The 20,253-nt window shown below is 37.0% G+C and overlaps 1 long non-coding RNA gene across 1 annotated transcript in view; it reads right to left on the reverse strand.

Annotated features, from left to right (window-relative positions):
- LOC105075012 (uncharacterized) overlaps positions 1–20,253 on the reverse strand; it is a 165,447-nt gene that overhangs the window by 143,890 nt on the left and 1,304 nt on the right. Inside the window, exon 2 of the long non-coding RNA XR_835834.3 lies at positions 6,636–6,789. This is a non-coding gene — a long non-coding RNA (uncharacterized LOC105075012). The remainder of the gene's footprint in view (positions 1–6,635; positions 6,790–20,253) is intronic.

The following is a 20,253-nucleotide window of genomic DNA, read 5'->3' on the forward strand; positions in this document are numbered from 1 at the left end:
AGCATATAGAGGCTACTGGATAACCCTGTCCTAGTCCTACAAGATATTGCCACCTAGTTAGCACAATAACTGAGCCTTCAAAAGGCCATTCCACCATTCTATGAAGCCAGCTGCTTCAGGATGATGGGAAACATGATAAAACCAGTGAATTCCACAAGCATGGCCCATTGTCACACTCCATCTGTTGTAAATTGAGTTCCTTGATCAGAAGCAATGCTGTGTGGAATACCGTGACAGTGGATAAAGTATTCTATAAGTCTATGAACGATATTTTTGGCTGACGCATTGCATGCAAGGAAGGCAAATCCAAACCCAGCATGTCTATTCCACTAAGTGCAAATTACTGCCCCTTCCATGATGGAAGTGGTCCAGTATAATTAATCTGCCAGCAGGTAGTTGGCTGATCCCCCCAGGGAATGATGCCATATCAGGGACTCAGTGTAGGTCTCTACTATTATCAGATTGAGCACTCTGCAGTGGCCATAGCCAGATCAGCTGTGCTGAGTACAAGTCTATGTCACTGAGTCCAAGCATAACCTCCATCCCTGCCACTATGGCCACTTTGTTCATGAGCCCATTGGGCAATGACAAAGGTGGCTGGGGAAAGAGGCTGACTGGTCTCCACAGAATGGGTCATTCTATCTACTTGATTATTAAAAACCTCCTCTACTGAGGACATACTTTGCTAAACGGCCACATAAGACCAAATAACATCATACTTTTTCAATCATTCAGAGAAGTCTATCCACATACTTATTCCCCAAATTTCTTTGTCATCATTTTTCTAATCGTGGTCCTTCCAAGTCTCTGACCATCCCATCAAGCCATTGGCCACAGCCCATGAATAGTGCATAATCATACATCTGGCCATTTTTCCTTCCAAGAAAAATGAACAAGCAGGTGTGCCGCTTAATATTCTGTCCACTGGGAGAATTTCCTTCCATCATTATCCTTCAGGGATGTCCCAATAGGGGCTATAGTACTGTAGCTGTCCATTTTTAAGTGGCACCTGCATATTGTTCAGAATCATCTATAAACCAGGCCTGAGATTTCTCTTTCCCTGTCAACTGATTAAAGGGAAATCCCCATGAGGCCATATGCATAGGCTGAGAGAAGGAAGATAAAGTAGTAGGAATGGGAATCCTTTAACATTCATCATTCATACTATAACTCTAGCTCATTAATATCCATAAAAGTTAGATAATAGGAATAGAAAATAAAATATTAACTGTGGCAACTCTGAAACAAACAAAAATGCATCAAAATATTCAAACAACAATTTTGAAATCTATTACAGGTATCCTTTACCACTCAGAAAAGGAACTAATGAAATTCAAGAGAGAAAGAGTGTGTGTGTGTGTGTGTGTGTGTGTGTGTGTGTGTGTGAATCTACATTAACACTTGAACAACCCATTGGTTAGGGGTGCTGACACTCTGTGCAGTAGAAAAGCTACATATAACTAATAGCCCTCAGTATCCAACATTCCTCTGTATCTGCAGTTCTACATCTGTGGATTCAACCAACCTCAGATTGCGAAGTACTGTAATATTTAGTTGTTGAAAAAAATCCATGTGTAAGTGGACCCACGAAGTTCAAAACTGTGTTGTTCAAGGGTCAACTGTACGTATTTTATCACTTGTTTATATTATTGAGCTAAGACTTAAACCAATGTAGGAGCAATTATTTTCACCAACAATTTTGAAGTGGATTACCAATTACTGTCATGTAATGAATTTTGAATAACCGTTAGAATAAAGTCCAACTTATTTAAAATTCTTCTGTTAGCTGCAAGCACAGCTCCACAAATTACCTACTTGATCAGTTAGGTATTTAGTATTCTCTAATGATTGTTTCCATCCAAGGAGATGATCCAATCTTAAGGATAATTATTTTTTTAAATGCACTGCAACTTCAACAGAAGTTTTATGCATAATAACACATCTTTTCTACCTTTGCCAAACTAGTGATCTTAACAATTTATACTTTATAAGTCAAAGAAACTCACTCCATTCTAGCCAAGACTATGATTTTTTCAGTTTCTTTTATGAAGGACTTCATACTTCAAATTTTATACTTCATACTTTAAGTTTCATATTTTAGCAGCTGGTTATATTTCATTTGACTGAACTGAAAATAGCCATCTCATACATGGACAACTAAAAAGTGTATCTCTATTTACAATTCATTGAGTTAGTAGAGATTTCACCTCTCACACAGCAAAAACTTCAAGCAAGGTGCTTTAAATCTTTGTCAATTTCAAAAGAAACCAAACTCCAAGCTAGACAGGGTTTCTTCTTTGGTGGGCCTTCTGCAAGCAGAGGCTGATTGTTACTCACAAAACCTTACAAGTGAACTAGCTTGTGAAAAATTGCTCCACATTTTTAAAACATAGCTTAAATTCCATTATCTGAGATTTTATTGGAGTCTTTAAATCCTTTCAGTCTTCTAAAAAAAAAAAATCTCTTAAAATACAAATTCCTGGGAGAGTTAATCCCTTAAGCCAAGAGAGCAGCTATCGTCTTTGTTAAATAATTTAGAAATGAGATGCAGGATTTGGGCAAGGAGATAAAATCAAGAGAGGAGAGGGCCAGAAAGCCAAAAATAATTTTTTGACCTATTTTACAATTGTACCAATCACCAACCCTCATAAGAATTCAGGTAATAAATGAATCATAAATATAAGCCCATACTAAATTAGACTTGAATATGAATTTATCTTCTAAAATATTTCTAAATATCAATCTGATAACTCTAGATAATACCTTATTTATAGATAGCTCTTCTCTTAGATCCACTCTCAAAAACATAAGCTCACAATATATTCCTAGGAGTAGAATTGTTATGTCATAGGATATGAGTACCATCAACTTAACTTGATAATGCAAACTAATTTACAAAGAAGCAGTTTGCCAATTTACACTGCCACTATAAGTCTATGAGAGATCCAGCTGCTCTTTATCCAGGCCAACCCTTGATATTGTCAAACGTACTAATTTTTGCAAGTCTGGTGTGTGTGTAAAGGCATCCCACTAATCTACATAGCCCTGAGGCTATGAAATGAAGTTGAGCACCTTTTTCATAAATTTTATCAACCATCTGGATATCCTTTATTGTGAAACAGTGCAATGCCCTTCACATGTTTTGCTCTTTTTCTATCGGGTTGTCTTCTTTCTTTCTTTCTTTTGCAAAAGTTTTCTTCCATTCTGTGTCTAGTCTTTTCTGTTTTTTTATGTTGTCTTTTGACATAATTTTACTGTAGTCAATTTTTCCCTTTATGTTTAGTAATTTTTGTGACTTGTTTAATGTCATTTAACCCTTGAGGTATATGTGTGACTGAACTATTATGCTGTACACCAGAAACTGACACAACATTGTAAACTGACTATACTTCAAAAATACATATATTGAATCAAAATTTGACCAATCCTTATTTTTTCCATTTACTGAACAAAATTGAACTTGGAGGGCCCTTCGAGAAGAAGCCCGATCCTTCTTCCTCCTCTTGACTTTTCTAGTTTTGCCTTCTTCAGACTAAACAACACTAAGATTCTTTCATTCTTCCTTGATGTCCTAATTTCATGTCCTCTCATCATCCTAGCTCTTGTGAAATAAGGGGCTGATATTCTGAATTATAAAATTGACCAACAGAAAGTAGAAAATACTGTCACCTTCCTTACCTCAGATATAATACCTTCATTAGTGTATTTACTTTTTTAAAAGCCACTTTCCACTGCTATTTTTGCATGTCATCTACGACTAGCCTTAATAATGACATAAAATTGAATGTTTATTTGTTAACACTATCAAATAGAACTCTATTCCTATTTAAAAAGTGATTGAGTCTAGTATTTCTATAGTTCTCTCATTCTTAAAAAATAACGTCAATTATGTTGTTTATGTACTTAGAAATTATCCCAAATGGTTCAAAACACACACACACACACAGAGTTTTTGAGAGAAAATAGAATCACTTCTAGTATAACATGTATCTAAGAGACTTTTATATTTCACCCTTTAACATGTAAAGGTAGATATTCTTTGGTCACTTTGTTTTCTTAACTAATCTTTTTTTTTAAGTGGAATAAGGAAAATTCTGTTTCTCTGTTTATTCACAGCTCTCAGCATGTGAATGGGACATTAGAAAGATTTTTTTTCTAGCATAGCCAGTTATAATTTTGAAGTCTTTATTCAATTGTAGAGGGTTTTTTCTTTTTAAGGAATTATGACTGATGATTTAAAAAACTCAATTATTCCTAGCAAAATTCCATTATCTCATTTCCCAAGGGTTACTAGTGAGTTCTGCCCCACCAGCCAGGATATACAAGAACTCTGTTTTAAAGCAGTCCCACATGAATGCCTGTTTCTCCCTTATATTCTCCGTGACTGGGAATCACCTCTCTCAAAAACACAATGCCATGCTGAATGTGCATTTCTCATTAAAATGTGACCTGTTACCAGGCTGGTATCTGTGCTCCTCATTCAATTAACTCTTTAGCCAAATTCACAGCCACATATTTTGGACATTCTTCTAGCCTAAAGCTGCACCCAGAGCATCTGTTCTGTGCAAAAGATTAATGGAAAAAAAATATGTGTGCAGGTCAGGGCCAGCATAGTGATTGCACATCCCCCTTCTGGTGCTTTATCAGCCCACAAAATGTCTGAGACAACTATCAGATACGTGGAGTATGGCTTACTCTAAATCTTAAAATTTTTAAATTTATAGATGGGAAGGCAGTGACAAAAAAATCTTAGAGAACATTTCCTTTCTTTCTGTTTTAGCTCTTGGTCATTTGATAACCTCTTAGGGTTTTTAATATTAGACTCTTAAAGAAAGTCCTTTCCTTGAGATATTCTACTATAATCAAGAATCTAAGAAAATTTTGAAGGGGCAGAGATTTCCCACAAGTAGAAAGAACAAGGAAAATACTATTTTAAATCTTAAAATTAAGGGGAAAAAAGCTTATATACATTTGCTTTTACCTGGAAATTTCTTTTTCTCTTTTCTCTATATTATCTCTAAAAAAAATAAATAAATGTAACTGATTCTGGGAAGCAGAACTTAACACATACTTTTTTAAAATGTATTTTTAAAATATAGATGTTATTGTATAGTTTATTGTGCAGGAATTATACTACAATAAGGGTGTTAAAAAATAAAATAAAATATAGATCTTGATATGGATATTTTTTTAATCAATGCCATGCATAAAGAGGACAGTAACTAGACATTATTCTCAAAATCTCCCAAGTTATACTATATAAATACTTAGCCAAATTTCCTTTTTGTGTGTAGAGAGTTAAATGGTCATAGAGATGATTAAATAAGCCTCACCTAGTTATGCCTAAGGAAATGAGTTTAGAGAATATATAGAGAGAACTATTTTTTCATTAGCAAAAGTATAATATTTCTCCCTATCACTCTACTATATACCAGGGCCATTTGCTATCCAGGCAGAAAGAAGCCAACATCTTCAGACACCATGTGGTAGAACCCAGTGAGTTCTTTTGACCAAAACAATGAGAATTCTCTGATCTGGCCACTAGATGTTGTAGCCATCTCTCTAAAAGTCCTGTTGGTGACCTTGACTAGTTAGCTGTCCTTCACAGCATTCTGTGCCTAGAATAGCTACAGTGATTGCCTCTCATTCTCCCTTCCGAACTGTAAAAACAGAATTGAGTTTCTTCCCTACACTTAGGGAGGCAAGAGTAGAACCTAAGAACTGACCAATAAATGTGGCAGAGGTGACAGTGAAACTACTGTGGAATTCTCTGTTCCTAACCTCCTGCCCTAAGGATAGGTTAATTACAGAAACACTGACAGAACTTTGTAAGAAAGCAGTGTCAACTACAATGTATTCCCACAGCATTGGCCAAAGACTGAAAGTAATGTCACAAAAAGAACTAAACTAAAAGAGCAAACGCTAATCCCTAAAAATATGACTTTCATTCCCCATCCGGCAGAATTTGGGTGCAACTTTGGCTTATTATGATTCTTATTTCTTAAAAATGAAAATAAGAGTCTACACAAACTATTCTCCAATGTTTGTCTTTTCCTTATGAGTCAGACACTGGTTATTTACATTTTAAATAGTTTTCACTATTTTTTCCCCATCTTTTTAACTTAAATTGACACCTCTGGAAGGTTAGTGTATCTGAATGAGTAGAATTAACAAGCCTATATATTTGCTTTTTTTCAGGTAGCCAAGTAGAAGAGACAGCGGCTTTGCTGAAAAGTATTATCCCAGAGCACCCTCTTATGGCAAAATGCACTAAGGAAAGTGCTTGCCTGGGAAAAGTCAAAAGTGTTTCAAACCTTTAATATAAGGGGATAAATACTGCTTTTCCACTCTTAAGACCTTTTCTCCATTTTTGATGGGAAATTAAAAATTTCCTTGGCACTCAAAAGAATAGTCCTCAATTCACTTTATAAGTAGATTCATTTACTACAAAAATTAATTTCTTTCATGCTAGAACAAAGAACCCTATACTTTCATTCAATCATGGTAAACCTAAATGAACCCAGTTTTCATACTCCTGGTTAGCTTAATTCCCCAGCTGGATTTCTTATACCACCAGCTGGACTTGAAGGATTTTGTGACATGTCATCTTTCATTAAACCATTCACACCACTAACCTCTGAACTCCTCTTGGCCACCAGCTTCAGAGCCTGTTCATGTTATGAGCACCATATGAACTGTTACTCACTGAACAGGATCGCTGATTCTTACTGTTAAGATCCGGAATGACTACAGCTGTAAACATGGTTCTCTGGAGGGTTTTTGCTGCAGCTGGAAAGACAAGAAATGAGAAAATTCTGACCCAAACAGGCAAATGTTTATAATAATTTAGCATGACAGGAAATTCACACATAACTTCTGTTTCCTGCTATTTTTTAACTCATATTTTAGGGTTTTCAAGTGTTTTTGTTGTATGTTAAGAATAAATCTCTATGCTCTTGTATTAAACTTCAGAAAACAGGCATTCAAATTTCAATGTATGATAGAACTTGTTTTAATGGCATCTTTAAATGCTATCAAGAAAATAACATTATACATTGAGTTTTTCTATTCCTTTGAGAAAACATTCTCATTATTAATCTACAATCATGTTATCCTGAAGGCACAATATAAATCCCATCATAGCAGGGTTCCAGAAAGGTTAGGTCTAACTAAAGAAGACTGAGCCCTGCAGAGTTAGATGAGTTTTAGGTGTTAAACATGGGGCCAAAGCCGGGGATGGTGACTTGAGAAACAGTCTCACAAGCCAAGACTAAATACCAGGTTAGAGGGGGCAAGGGCAGGAGGGATTATTATTAGAGAGAAGGCCCAAATCAAATGTCCAAACCAGCTGTTCCCCACCATGAGTGGGCCATCTGCTGCTAGGGTTTGGGTCCTCATGGACAGAGATGGGGCATCGTATCCCCAAAGCATCCAGGAGTGGGCATATCCTGAGAGGTAAGTCCAAGTAAACTCTCCTAAAGAGTTCCAAGGAGCAATCCTGGTAACCAAGATCAAGAATGTCCAGTGAGCAGGAAACATGACCGAGAGCCAGAAAGGGGGCCAGAGTGGATCCTGGGCACTGACTGTGACTGGAGCTTTCCTTGTTCTGATTGTTGAGTAGGGCTGGATAAAAGTACAGGGTGAGGGGAGAGAGACAGAAACAGATAGACAGAGACTGGGAGATTGAGAGACTGTTTAGCCATGAACTGGGACTTTTAAAATGTTTGTTTCCTTCTCTTCCTCCCACCAAAATGTCCCTGCACTCAAAATAGAACATAAAATGTGGAATACTTATTACCTTGCTTTGCCTACAAGATCCATCATGAGTTCAAATCATTCAGTTTATTAGTTCAAAGAGAAAACCTTTTTTTTTTTTTTCTTTTTTCTAAAATCAATCCAGTGGATTGGTCATAACCTAATCTTCGGTCTTTCTCTAGAGAAATATTAGTTCCAGGGGACTCTTGAAGCCCCTTTTTAACCAGTGATTAATCTTGCCTCATCCTCCCTCACCTGCCCCAACCCTGGCCTTGAAGAGGACTGCACGTCCAACTGAACTTTAAGTACTTGGTAGCTGAATATCTGCTCTAGTTTCGGTGGTTGGTCCCTCCACTGGCAATGACAGCTCCTTATTCCAGAATTTCCCAGAAACTACAATAAAAGTCCAGTAGAGGTCACCTTAATGCTACAGGCAATGGATGAGGAATGTCAGAGTTTCATTTCTCCTAAAAAGGATATGAAATAAGTGTTGGTGTTGAAGTTTTTTTAAAAAAAAAAGTGTAATAGAAAATTAGAAATAAATTCTGTCTTTCCCATGCCATAGAACATGGTGCTCCCAGAATTTCAAACACGTGATACTGAAAATGCTCACGGAAATTATGGAAAAGTGAGAGAAAATCAGCTCATTGCTTCTCAGAAGTCACATTTACTACTTATTCCTTCATGTTAGATCAGAACCTATATGACTCCAGAAAGACACTAGGGCAGGCAGGATACCTAATTTGGAGATGGTACATTCACAGGTACTGGAAGGTCTATGAACTCGAAAACTGTGTGCATTTTTCTGAGGACAGAAAGATCTTCAAAGAGATTTAAGAGATGAGAGAGAGAGATTCAGAACCACTGTAAAAGAACTTTTTTTCCTCCACTCTTTCCTGACACCAAAGAAAATTCAAGGAGAAATCTGGATTGAGAAATCCCCTCTCTGCCTACCTCAGCCAGTCAGAGACATATCAAGCAGCTGATGTTTGAGGCCCTGTTCTTTGGAAAGAGCCTGAATGACAGAACTCAATGGCTGGTAAAGGCTTAGCATTCACCACCAACTAAAAGGTACAAAATAAATGATAATTATTGATAATTAAGGCAGAATGCAGATTGGAAACAAAAGGAAGATAAATGAGAATGGCTCACCAGGACCTGAAACACCAGGCCCTTGGGACAAATGGGGATTATTGACATAGAAAAAGGAGTGGAAACCCCCAGTGTGATGCAGATGTGTTTGAAGCTGAGTGACTGCCTCTTAGAGATGGAAGTCCCCACAGGCCATCTCACCCCTCCCCCACAGCCCAGTGTGGGCTCACAATACCAAGTCTTCTGATGGCTGCTGTCTCATAGGGATTTAAACTGATCAAAATGGAAAGCTTTGGATAAGCAGAGCCAGAGTCTGCCATCAGTGAGAAGTCTGAGAATTCAGAAAGGGCTCAAGTGTGGACAGGTGACGCTGATGGGGAAGAAAATTCGGGGAACTGTGATTTATTTCTGTTGCTTCAGGGTTTGAAGATTTGGGCTTTATGTGTAGTTAAACTATCTCTATGGAGTTTGGAGTTTAGGATGTATTAGAAAATAAAGGCTTTTGTTTTTGACTGTTATTCCTGACCATTCCCATCAACTAAATTTGATTTATTAACAATATCAAGCAAAATTCTGTCCATCTGAGGATGGAGTTAGGTATCCTTGTACCTAACTACCCTACCTAATAATTTGAGGAAATGATCATATTCTCTCATTTTTAGCACTGGATTCCATCAGAACTGGTCAGGCTTAAGAGAAGAATTGGGGTTTATACTATGTCTTAAAAGCAAGCAAACTGGAAATCCTAGAGTGGAATCACTTCCAACTGGAGGCATAATCAAGTTTTAGAGCAATTTGCCATCCATATAGTCCTAAAGAGGCTAACAAATTTAAAAAAAAAAAAAATCAAAGGATTAAACAGGCATCACAGTCTGTAAGCCCTTTGGGAAAATGAGCCATACTTTCAAGCCAATAGCATCCAGTAGAATACACAAGCAAATAGAAACAAAACCAAAAGACTGCAAGACTGATTCTAGCTCCAAAACAAGTTCTGTGATCTTATCTTCTCTTTATCACAGATACTCCATTTGAAGTTATTTAACCAAGTTTCTTCCTCTGCAAAATGGAAATAATAAGATCTACCTTGTAAGGACTGGGGGTGTGTATGTATGTGTATGTGTACATGTGTGTGTACATGTGTGTGTGTAAACTATCCCAGCCTTCCTCTCAGGCGAGTGGGTAAGACAAAAATACAACGCACTGTTCAGACAGCACTTTGAAAAATAAAAATACTATAGAAAGTACTATTCACGGGGGAGGGTATAGCTCAAGCGGTACAGCGCATGCTTAGCATGCATGAAGTCCTGGGATCAATCCCCAGTACCTCCTCTAAAACTAAACAAATAAACCTAATTATATCTCCCCTGCCCAAAAAAAAAAAAAAAAAAATTAAAATAAAAAAGAAAGAGAGTACTATTCACAATAATGATGTAAAGCACATTGAGGGCTCTCTTCTGAATCATGAAAAACAAAAATAGATTAAGACTTGTTCTGATCTACTGAAACTGCTCTTTCAACCACTTGTAGGAACAAAAAGAAGGTACCAGAAGGCTTATTCCCACTCAACAGTAGGAAAAATTACCCACAGTGGTCCTAAGACAGAAGGGCTGCTTCCGGAAACTGAGTTATTTGTTACCAGTAGTAGGACTTTAGGAAGGAGAATAAGATGGGAGGGGAATGAGAAAGGGACTCAAGTATGTCCAGATCAACTACTGGCCTGGACTTTATAAAGTCTTTTCCAAATCTAAAAACTCTTTGCTAGAGAAGTTATAGAGGGAAATACTACATCAAAGCTACACTCTTGACCTAGATTACTACTCTTGCTTAACTTCCCAGTAAGCATCTTTCTGACACTGGTTGCACTAACTGAAGAAAAAAATGTCATTTCCTGCTTCTTTGCAAATATTCCTAAAAACACTCATAGGGACTAAAAACCTAGCTCTAGGAGACAATGGCTTAAAAAGCAAAAGCTACATTATAACATAAAAATGAATTTTGCAGTATTATTCAGATTGTTTGGTCAAAACAAAACTTTCTACGTATGTTTGAATTCAGTTCTCCAGTTTATCTTCTTAATGAAACAGTTGCTTTTTCATAAGAATTCTAAGAAAAGCAAAAATATTTCTTATAAGAGTATCTGAATGCCCATTTATGTTAAGTTTTTTAAACTTAAAATAGGCTAGAGGCCACCAAACAGATCTTGTCTGTGGTATAGGTAAAGTAGACCCAAGGCAGAGAGCCTCCTTTGTCTCAGTGTGTGTATAGACCAGGACATTGTAACTTAGTAGAAAAGTGCCTAGGAATCTCTGGAGTCAGACTTCCTGGTGTTGCCATCAGTTAGCTACATGACCTAAAATAAGTTACTTGATCTCTGTACCCCAGTGGTTTCATCTCTAAATGGGAATAACACTATACTTCATGGACTTACTGTGAGGATTAAAAGACAAAATACTAATAAAGCTGCTTGCACAGTCCCCATGCATGTGAGTGCTTACAAAATAACAGCAACTATTAACACAATGGCTTCATCTGGATGGGTGACAGGTTTTGATTGTAGACCTTTTGAAGTACTTAAAAATGAAATTTTTACTATAGAAATAACATATGCTTATTGTAAAATGTAGAAATGACTACAAAGAATTTTAAAAGAACATTAAAAAACCCCTGATCCTACCAATTAGAGAAAAGGCTATTTAATATTTGTGTGTCTTCTATTTTTCCTTTTCCTTGCACACTTTTACCTAGTTGGGGATCGTATGTACCCAGTTTGATAGAATGAGGACTAGAGTTTGGAATCTAGACTGCGAGATTATTTTGCACTTCCTTCAGTGTCATAGGTGAGCTATTTCCAGATACCACCTTGAAAACCATATTTTCCTTTTCCTATTCTTCACTATCTTTTTTCTTCAGGAATTTGCTATCTACTTAGTAAGTACATGGCCCTGTGATCCTTGGCTTCTTAATGTGAATTTTCTCACTTTCAAATACATATCTTTCCTTAAGCGCCTCTGGTTATATAGTTCAGAACTTCATTCTTCCCTTTCTCTCCAATACCCAAATTCCAGACTCAGTCAGGCCCTGCAGAATTCCTTCCCTGATGGCTGTGGAGAGTGATGTTTAGAGATGGCTTTTCCTCCTGTGACAGTTTCCTTCAACATGTTTTAACTGTATAAATTACATAAGGCTTCAAAGATATAATTACTCATTTATCCTCACATTAGATGTATGACAAACATAACTTCAATCTGGATAGTCAAGAAATTGATTGTTCCCTATTCTATAATAAGGCACGGTGGTTGGCAGAGTTAGGGATCTTCAACTGCTATCATCCAATCTAGTACTTTAAATTCTAGTTCCCTCTTACTATAGCTATTGCTATTTTCAGCAATAAAATATGTCACCATAATAATGGGGCACTATCCCTACCATCAGCAACCACCTGCCACTTATCATGTGCCTAAATAATTGGTTATGTCTATTTTTTTTTCATATATTACCCCATTCATTCCTCAAAACAACTCTGTGAGATCACCTATTTTGCAGGTGAAAAAAAGATCTGAATTAAGGTCTGTTTTAAATCCAAATCCATTGAAATTGTATTCTAATTCACACCTTGAAAGCCCTTCCTGGATCGTACCTAACTATGGAGTTTTGGCACAATAATATTTCATGATACTCTAACAAAATCTTTTAGATTTATGTTAGAATATTAGAGGTGAGACAGAAAGACATAAAAAAAACAACTGCGTCTGAGAAGGCAGTCCTCTTTGAGAGAGTATAGTTTCTGGGGGGAAAACACTAAAGTGGGGAGACACAGAGGAGTTGCCTGTCCAACCAGCCAAACTGGCTAAATCAGTCCTGGAGGCAGCTATCACATCCAGCAGAAGCACAGCCTTACAAAAACAAGCTGGTAATAAGATATTTCAGGTAAGCAAACCCCCTGGAGAAAGTGCTCCATCCACTGAACTCCAGGTCAGTGTTCCATCAAGTACTTCTGCTCTTTGGTTGACAGAACTAAAAAGAGATTCTTAGGTTAAATCTTTTTAATGTGACAATTATCCAGTCACTTGGGGAAACATTTTTCAGCCCAAACCCCATAATCTGGGGTAACAGTATAATCTCTGTATTTTCTTCTGAGAGCTAAAAACAAAGTAAAAGCTCAATTTTCCAAAATGCTCTGGGAAAGATGCTTTCCAATGCATTTCCCTGCCTCTCTGTGAAGGCTCCTTTACCTGGCTGATAGTAGTGAGACTAGCAAGAGGTTTAGGTGGAACAAGCTGCCGCCAGGCTGCAATTTTCAAGTCTCTCAAAAAGAACAGAAAACAAGTAAAAAAAGAAATTTCATATCTGTCAATCTATCTACAATGTCCATCTCTGGTTCCTCCCTGCCCCCAACACCAATTATCTGGCTTGTCTGAAGCTTCTGACTGTTCTTAGACCCTCATAAAAACAACCTCCTTGTTATTGATCTGAGTGATGATGGCTCAGAGAGCCAGGCTGGAGAGCACAGCACACGCAGCATGCACACGTACTCACATGTGTGCACACACATGCACACAAGATGGCCAGCAGGACACACATACACAAAGGATATGCAGAAACAGATGTACCACAAAATTAAAGTAGCATTATGCTAGAGCATGAGCAAAGAGTTGTACTAAGAATTAAAAGGAAATAAAAATGAACACTGATAGTCAAATGAACTTATGGAAAAATGTTTAATCTCAAGAGGCTGACTGAATGGTGGTATGATCACATAAGACCAGTTATCTATCTTTACTCAATGATCACATATAGCAAAAGTTCAAAAAGGCTGCAAGGCAGACTACAAGACATTCTACCAACAGTAATATCTTAACTTGATTGTTGTTCCATGATTTACCAAGGGCTGTCGCATCCATTCTCTCATTAGATCCTTACCACAGTTCACAGGAAGTTGAAACTAAGACATCATTTTTCTTGTTTACATTCAATTCCTTCCTTCCTTCAACAAAATACAAATTGCCTAACATGTGCCAAATAGTGTTTGAGGGACTGAAAATTCAAGACAGATAAAAGTTGCCGATCTCATATAGTTTACATTCCAGTAGAAGGGAGAAGATACATATAAATAAACAAATTATATAGTTATTTAGAACATAATATAGAATGATGTAGTAATTTAGAAAGTACAAAATACTATGGAAAAATAAATAAATAAGGGTAACAGGAAGTGATGGGGAGGGTTGCAATTTTAAATAGCATTGTCAAGATAGGTGTTATTTGAAAAACTCTATCTGGGTTAACAGTGATCTAATCAGAGGGAACAGTCTGTACAAAAGTCCAGGGGCAGGCACTTACAGAGAAAGTACACAGAAAGTACAGCAGAAAGATCACTACGATGAGAAAAATTATAAGAGATGAAGAAAGACAAGGGAGAAGGGGCAGGGCCAGACCTTTTAAGACCTTAAAGGTCTTTGTAAAGACTTTAGCTTTTACTCTGAGAGCAACGGGAAGGCATTCTGGCTGTTATGATGAGAAAAGACTGTAGGGTAGCAAGAGTGGAAGCAGGGAGACTAGTTAGAATGCTATTACAATAACCCAGGCAAGAGATGACTGCAGCTTGGTCCATGGTTAGAGTAGCGGAGGTATTGAGAAATGGAGTCTCTGTATAATTCGAAACTAGGAGAGACTCCTTGATGTGAAATGTGGGTAGTAAAGATATATGGTGCCAAGGAAGATGCAAACATTTTTGGCCTGTGCAACTAAAGGATAACAATGCTTTTTACTGAAATGAGGAAGAATAGAGCAGATTTGAAGAATCTGAGTTCAGTTTTGCAGATGTTAAGTATAGCTATCTATTTGACATCCAAGTGGAGATGTTGAATAGGCAATTAAATCTATAAGTCAGAAGTTAAGGGGAGAAGCCTGGGTTGGAGATAAAATTTGAGAATTATCTTCATTTAGATGGTATTTAAAACCAAGAGCATAGATGAAACCACTAAGAGATAAGGACAAAGAAACAAGCCTTGATGTTCTCCAATGTAAAAGGTGGGGAAAAGAAAAGGATTCAGCAAAGGAACCTGAAAAGGAAAAACCAGTGAGGGAGGAGAAAAACCAGGAGAGTTCAAATTCTTGGGAGGCAAAGGGAAGGAAATATTTCCAGGAAGAGGAAGTGATCCATTGTGTCAATGCTCCTTATAATGAAAGCTAAGAATTGACCACTGTATTTAACAAATGTGGAAGTTGCTGTTACCAGGAAGCTGACCAAGAGTTGCTTCTAAGAAATGATGGAGATGAGAGCCTGATTGGAATAAGTTTAAAAGATAATGGGAAGAAAGGACCTTTTGCTATTAAGAGAATAGAGGAATGGAGCAGTAGTTGCTGGAGTTAAGAGAAGCTATTTTTAAGACAGGAGAAATAACAGCATGTTTCTATGGTACTGGTAATAATCCAGCAAAGAGGAAAATTGATGATGTAGGGAAGAGAGGGGAGGATTACAGTGTGCTTGAGTAGATGACTGGGTATGCAATCTCATTCACAAACCAAGGCACATAAAAGTGACTTACCCATAATTACACAACTAATACATGATAAAGCCTGGGTCTGAACCCATGCCCCATGGTCAGCATTCTCTATCACACCATGATGCAGGAAGCCTTGATGTGACCCACTATAAAATGCTTGGCAAACGGTCATCAACCTCTGCCTAATTTCATTACTGTAGAGCATACCTGATTTCACAGGCAATTCATTTCAGCATATTAAGTGTATATCTAACATGTGTCAGATAGCAGGATGGTGAGGATATGGGAAAGAATACAAAGGTGAATGACATAATATTTTATCTAAGGAAACAAGTCTTACAACCAGCCTTTCCTCTTTACCATTACCTTACAGATACCATGGAAGTGATTACTTTTGAGGAATAGTTATTAAAACCTTTTTTTGCCCTCTCAATTTGTCTGCTTGTGAAAAAATGTATTTAAATCTCACTGCCTAAATTAGACAGAATAGTGTGTTGGAACCTCAAAACAGAATTTGTATAGGTATAATGAGAAAAGTTCGTTTAGAGAATTCCACCCACAGCTTATTTTCCCTCATAAAAGATTACTAGGATCTTTTGGCATGGTTTAGTAAAGCTGTAAAAGTTAAAATTTCCACCCCTAATATTTTTCCTTTCCTTTCTCTCTCTGCTTTTTCAGATTTTCTCCCCTGCTATGAGAAAGGGAGACTAAAACTTTGTTCTTTATGTTTCTCAGAGTACTGCAATTAATTGGAAACTTTACAGTATTTATCCTCCAACTATTACTTTAGGACAGAAGTAAAACTCAATTTAAAGGATTATAATATGAAAAAAAGTCAATTCTTTGACCTCAAGGTAATTTGCAGGGTGGTAATAGTCCTAAGAGAAATAATAATGATAAATATATTTACTTTTTTCTTTACACTTAAGGAAGGGTTTACACATGCTAAACTTCACTTGATATTTAAAACATCCTTGTAAGGAAGACAGGACAGATATTATTTTCCTGACTTTATAGAGGAGGTTGAGATAAAACATGCAACATATTTAAAGAAGTAAAAATAACTAGATAAACTCATACATTGTGATTGTAACTGGATAAACATGTTATATAGTTATGTATGTATATGTACATACGTATTGACCTTTGAACTACATGGTCCACTTAGACATGGATTTTTTTTCAATAAAGAAGTACCACAGTTCTACAGGATCCTTGGTTGGTTGAATCCACAGATATAGAGGAACTGCAGGATATGGAGCACCTACTTTAAAGTTATACTTAGATTTTTGACTGGGGAGAGGGATCGCCATTTCTAATCTCCATGTTTTTCAAGGGTCAGCTTTATACACACACACACACACGCCCATACGCCCATAGTTTATCTTTGGAAAGGTGTTTTGGCTTAAGAAAATGTTTATCCCACTAATCTGCTACAACGCTTAAAATTTCATTTTAGAAATTCTGTACTCTAGTGTCCACAAGAAGTTCCATTAGAACATAGATTTAAATAGAGAGAAATGCAAAAAACATTACTAGACACTAATAATTTACAAGTGGATCAAATTTTACTAAATGACAATTGGGCTCCTTAGAAAAACAGAAGGTTAGGGTAACAACAGTCTTAGAACAAAATAGGAAAAGTTTTGATGGGAAGAAAGAGAGAAAGGTCTTGATAGACTGAGCTAAAGCCCTGGGCACAATCAGCCTGAGGATCCCTGAAAAACCTGAGTAGGGTGGAGGTGGTGAGGATGTCAAAAGAGAGACAAACTGACTAGCTTCACAATTTTGCTTTCGTTAAAGCCAAAACCCGGGCTCAGATTCAGTTTCCTATGTTGGAAATTCACCTCCAAGATACAAGTTTCCCCTTAGACCTCAATAAACACTTAATGGTCCTTTCAAATTAAATCAGCTGTGGTACCATCCACTTTTCAACTTGCCACCACCTCCCCTACCTGCCACTACCCTATCCTTTCCTAGAATTAAAAAAAAAAAAAAAAAAAGGCTAGTTCTAAAGTCATTTCTGTTCTCATTCCTATTTATTTACTAAGGCCAAAATTTGCCATCTGCTGTTCTATTTTCAATACCACTCTCTCAACTTCTTACATATTTGTCACAAATTTAAGATTCTTTGGGTCACTCATTTAATAAAAAAATTCAACTGCACTGTGTTGCTACACGCTAGTCAAACTTTAGGTCTGTGTTCTTTAGCATTCTCTCTATAACTACTACCTCCACTCAATCCTTCATCTACTTGTAACGTTTAAATGAAGGCTATGGACATTTCAGTGCCTAGCATGGTGCCAGGCACATAGGTGCTCAAAAAATATTCGTCATAACTTTATAACTTTAATAACTTAAAAGTTACTAGATAGGCACTTTCAGTGTGCAAAACTCTGAAAATCTTTGGAAATAGTTTCTTCAAAGTGAACAAGTTCATAAATTCATTTGCCTGCAAGTAGGATTCCTAAGTTATTTCTCAGATTCATGAAAGACTAGACTAGAAAATTCTAAAAAATCAACGCAAAAGCATAAAAAGCAGCTTAGAGCTTAAACCTTAGAAGTTTACAAAATTTACGGTGTTTTGTCTTCTTTTAATTCATTTACACTCTCTTCTCAGGGTTTAGAAACAAAACCAGTTTGTGTTGTTGCCACTTCAGAAGAAGTTGTATATGACCTAAGAATTGAGTATTAGGGTCGTTAAATTTTAATCTTGTTTAGAAAACTGTCTGCTTACCTTGGGAAAAGGGCAAACTGCCATTTCTCCCTATATGGGGACTGCAGAAACAAGAGAAACTCCTACACATCGTTTCCACAATCCCATATTATGCTAGGGAACTTCTAATTTTGTTAATTCATTAAACTTGTTAAGAGTATTTTTGGCCGGGACTGTACTAAGAGAGGTATACAAATCCTTGCCCCTAAAGAGGTTACAATACAAAGAGAGAGAACCATGCTCGGAACTCAGAACAAAAGCTGTGACTGCATAATATACTAGTGGAGGTGGGGGATGGGGGTCTGGATGCCCAGTTGTTACTAGGAAAGCAGTTTCCAGGAGATGAAAGTTTAGGCCAGTTCTTAAAGAGATTGACTGAAATGATTTGCTGTAGTGAACCTTGGAGGGCCTTCTACTTAGGAGATAAACATCCATCCTGATTTAAAGGTGGGAAGTGCCTGAAGTGCAGGAAAACCTAAGGAGACTGACTTCCCAGCAGTCAAAACACCACTTTGGGGAAGGACTGATTTTGAGGATGCAATAGGTAAGTCTGGGGAAGTCAGCTGAGGAAGGTGGGAAGGGACGGAGACTTTTTGTTGTTGTTGTTACATAAAAAGCTTTGATATGATGTGGTGGGCAAAAAACAAAGAGGGAAATTACATGAGAAGAAGGATTTTTTGACAGCTAAGTAGAAATGAGATTGTAATAGAGAGGTCCTGAAGCTCAGGAAACAAGCTAGACATGCTATAATTTTGGCTTAGGTTGTTCAGACTGGAATAAAATGCTAGCTGAGGAACTTTTCAAAGTTGAATAAACAGTAATAACAATAAAGAAAAGGTAATAACAATAAAGAAAAGGTTATGCTACAAACTCTTCCAATACTACCATTTAATTATTAACCCAATTAACAATAATCTCCAGATAATTTATCTCCAGCTCCCCCTTTCTACCTAGCACCTCTTACTAGCTTACATCTTTAGATCCAAAACAATTTGAGGATGCCCTTTTCAGTACCCTCCACCTATGCCTTACTCAGCTTGCCTTTGCTTTGTCTTCTTCCTATTTCACCTCCTCATTTATTCAGATCATTTTACTCCTTAAAAGACCCAGAGTACCTGCCACCTTTTCTTTAAAGCCATTTATGATCTTTCTCTGAAATCTGTCTGCTAGTCACTTTGACCACATGCAACTTATATACTGATTAAAATTTTTCACTACTGATGGTCTTCACTGGATTTAATTCATTAAGTTTTTTTTTTAACTTATAATCATTGTAGAAATTTTAGAAAAATAAAAATCACTTGTAACCTCACCACCATTAAAATGTTGATCTATTCCTTTCAAATGTTTAATGTGAATAATTTACACATATTTAAAAATATAATACATATATCTTTGCATCCTGCTTTTAGTTTTTACTTTTATACAGTTATTTTAGAGGCTCCTGGAATCCAAGCAGTTCTACTTAGAATCTTAAGAACTCTTAAACTCAGCTGCTACTCCCCATATCCTCTCATTCTTCATGGCTGCTCCTCCCTTGTGGCTCTTGCTGTCTGGTATCCACTGCTTAACTACTGCCTTGAAACCATTATTCAATCCACCTCAACCCCTCTCTGTCCTGGCACAGTGTTTGGACAGAGCTTTAACAAACTTCCTATGGATCTATTGCCCTTGGGTCTGGTGCTCATCCCAGTCCAACAAACTGTTGCACAGAGGGAGAAGGGGTCATGTAGTACCATGAGATAATTTAAGAGGAAGGAAACTCTCAGAGGAATCAGAATGGCAGGCACAGTTGGCTTGACCTTTATTCCTTCATTTCTTACATTTTGAAAATAAGATCTTTTCGCTGACTATTCTGTCCTGTGAATGTACCAGATGTACCTAACCATTCCAATAGTGCTGAACGGTTAGTGTGTTTCTGATTTTCACTATTCTAAATAACACTGAGATGAACAGCCTTCTAAGTTGCCCAAGTCTCAGGTAAAAACTCCTTGTATTTCCAAAAGTAGAATTACTAGATCGGAGGTGGCACTCTTGATAGCGTTTGCCAAAGGACCTTCCAGAAGGGTTTTATGGTATTAAAACATGAGCAAGGATTTTGACCTTTGTTATATTTTGCTTTCTAGGAACCACAGGAAAATCTATACCGTATGCCAGATATACTTAATTGGAAGAAATATTTTC

This window comes from Camelus bactrianus, chromosome 12, assembly GCF_048773025.1.
Source record: "Camelus bactrianus isolate YW-2024 breed Bactrian camel chromosome 12, ASM4877302v1, whole genome shotgun sequence".
Classification (NCBI taxonomy): domain Eukaryota; kingdom Metazoa; phylum Chordata; class Mammalia; order Artiodactyla; family Camelidae; genus Camelus; species Camelus bactrianus.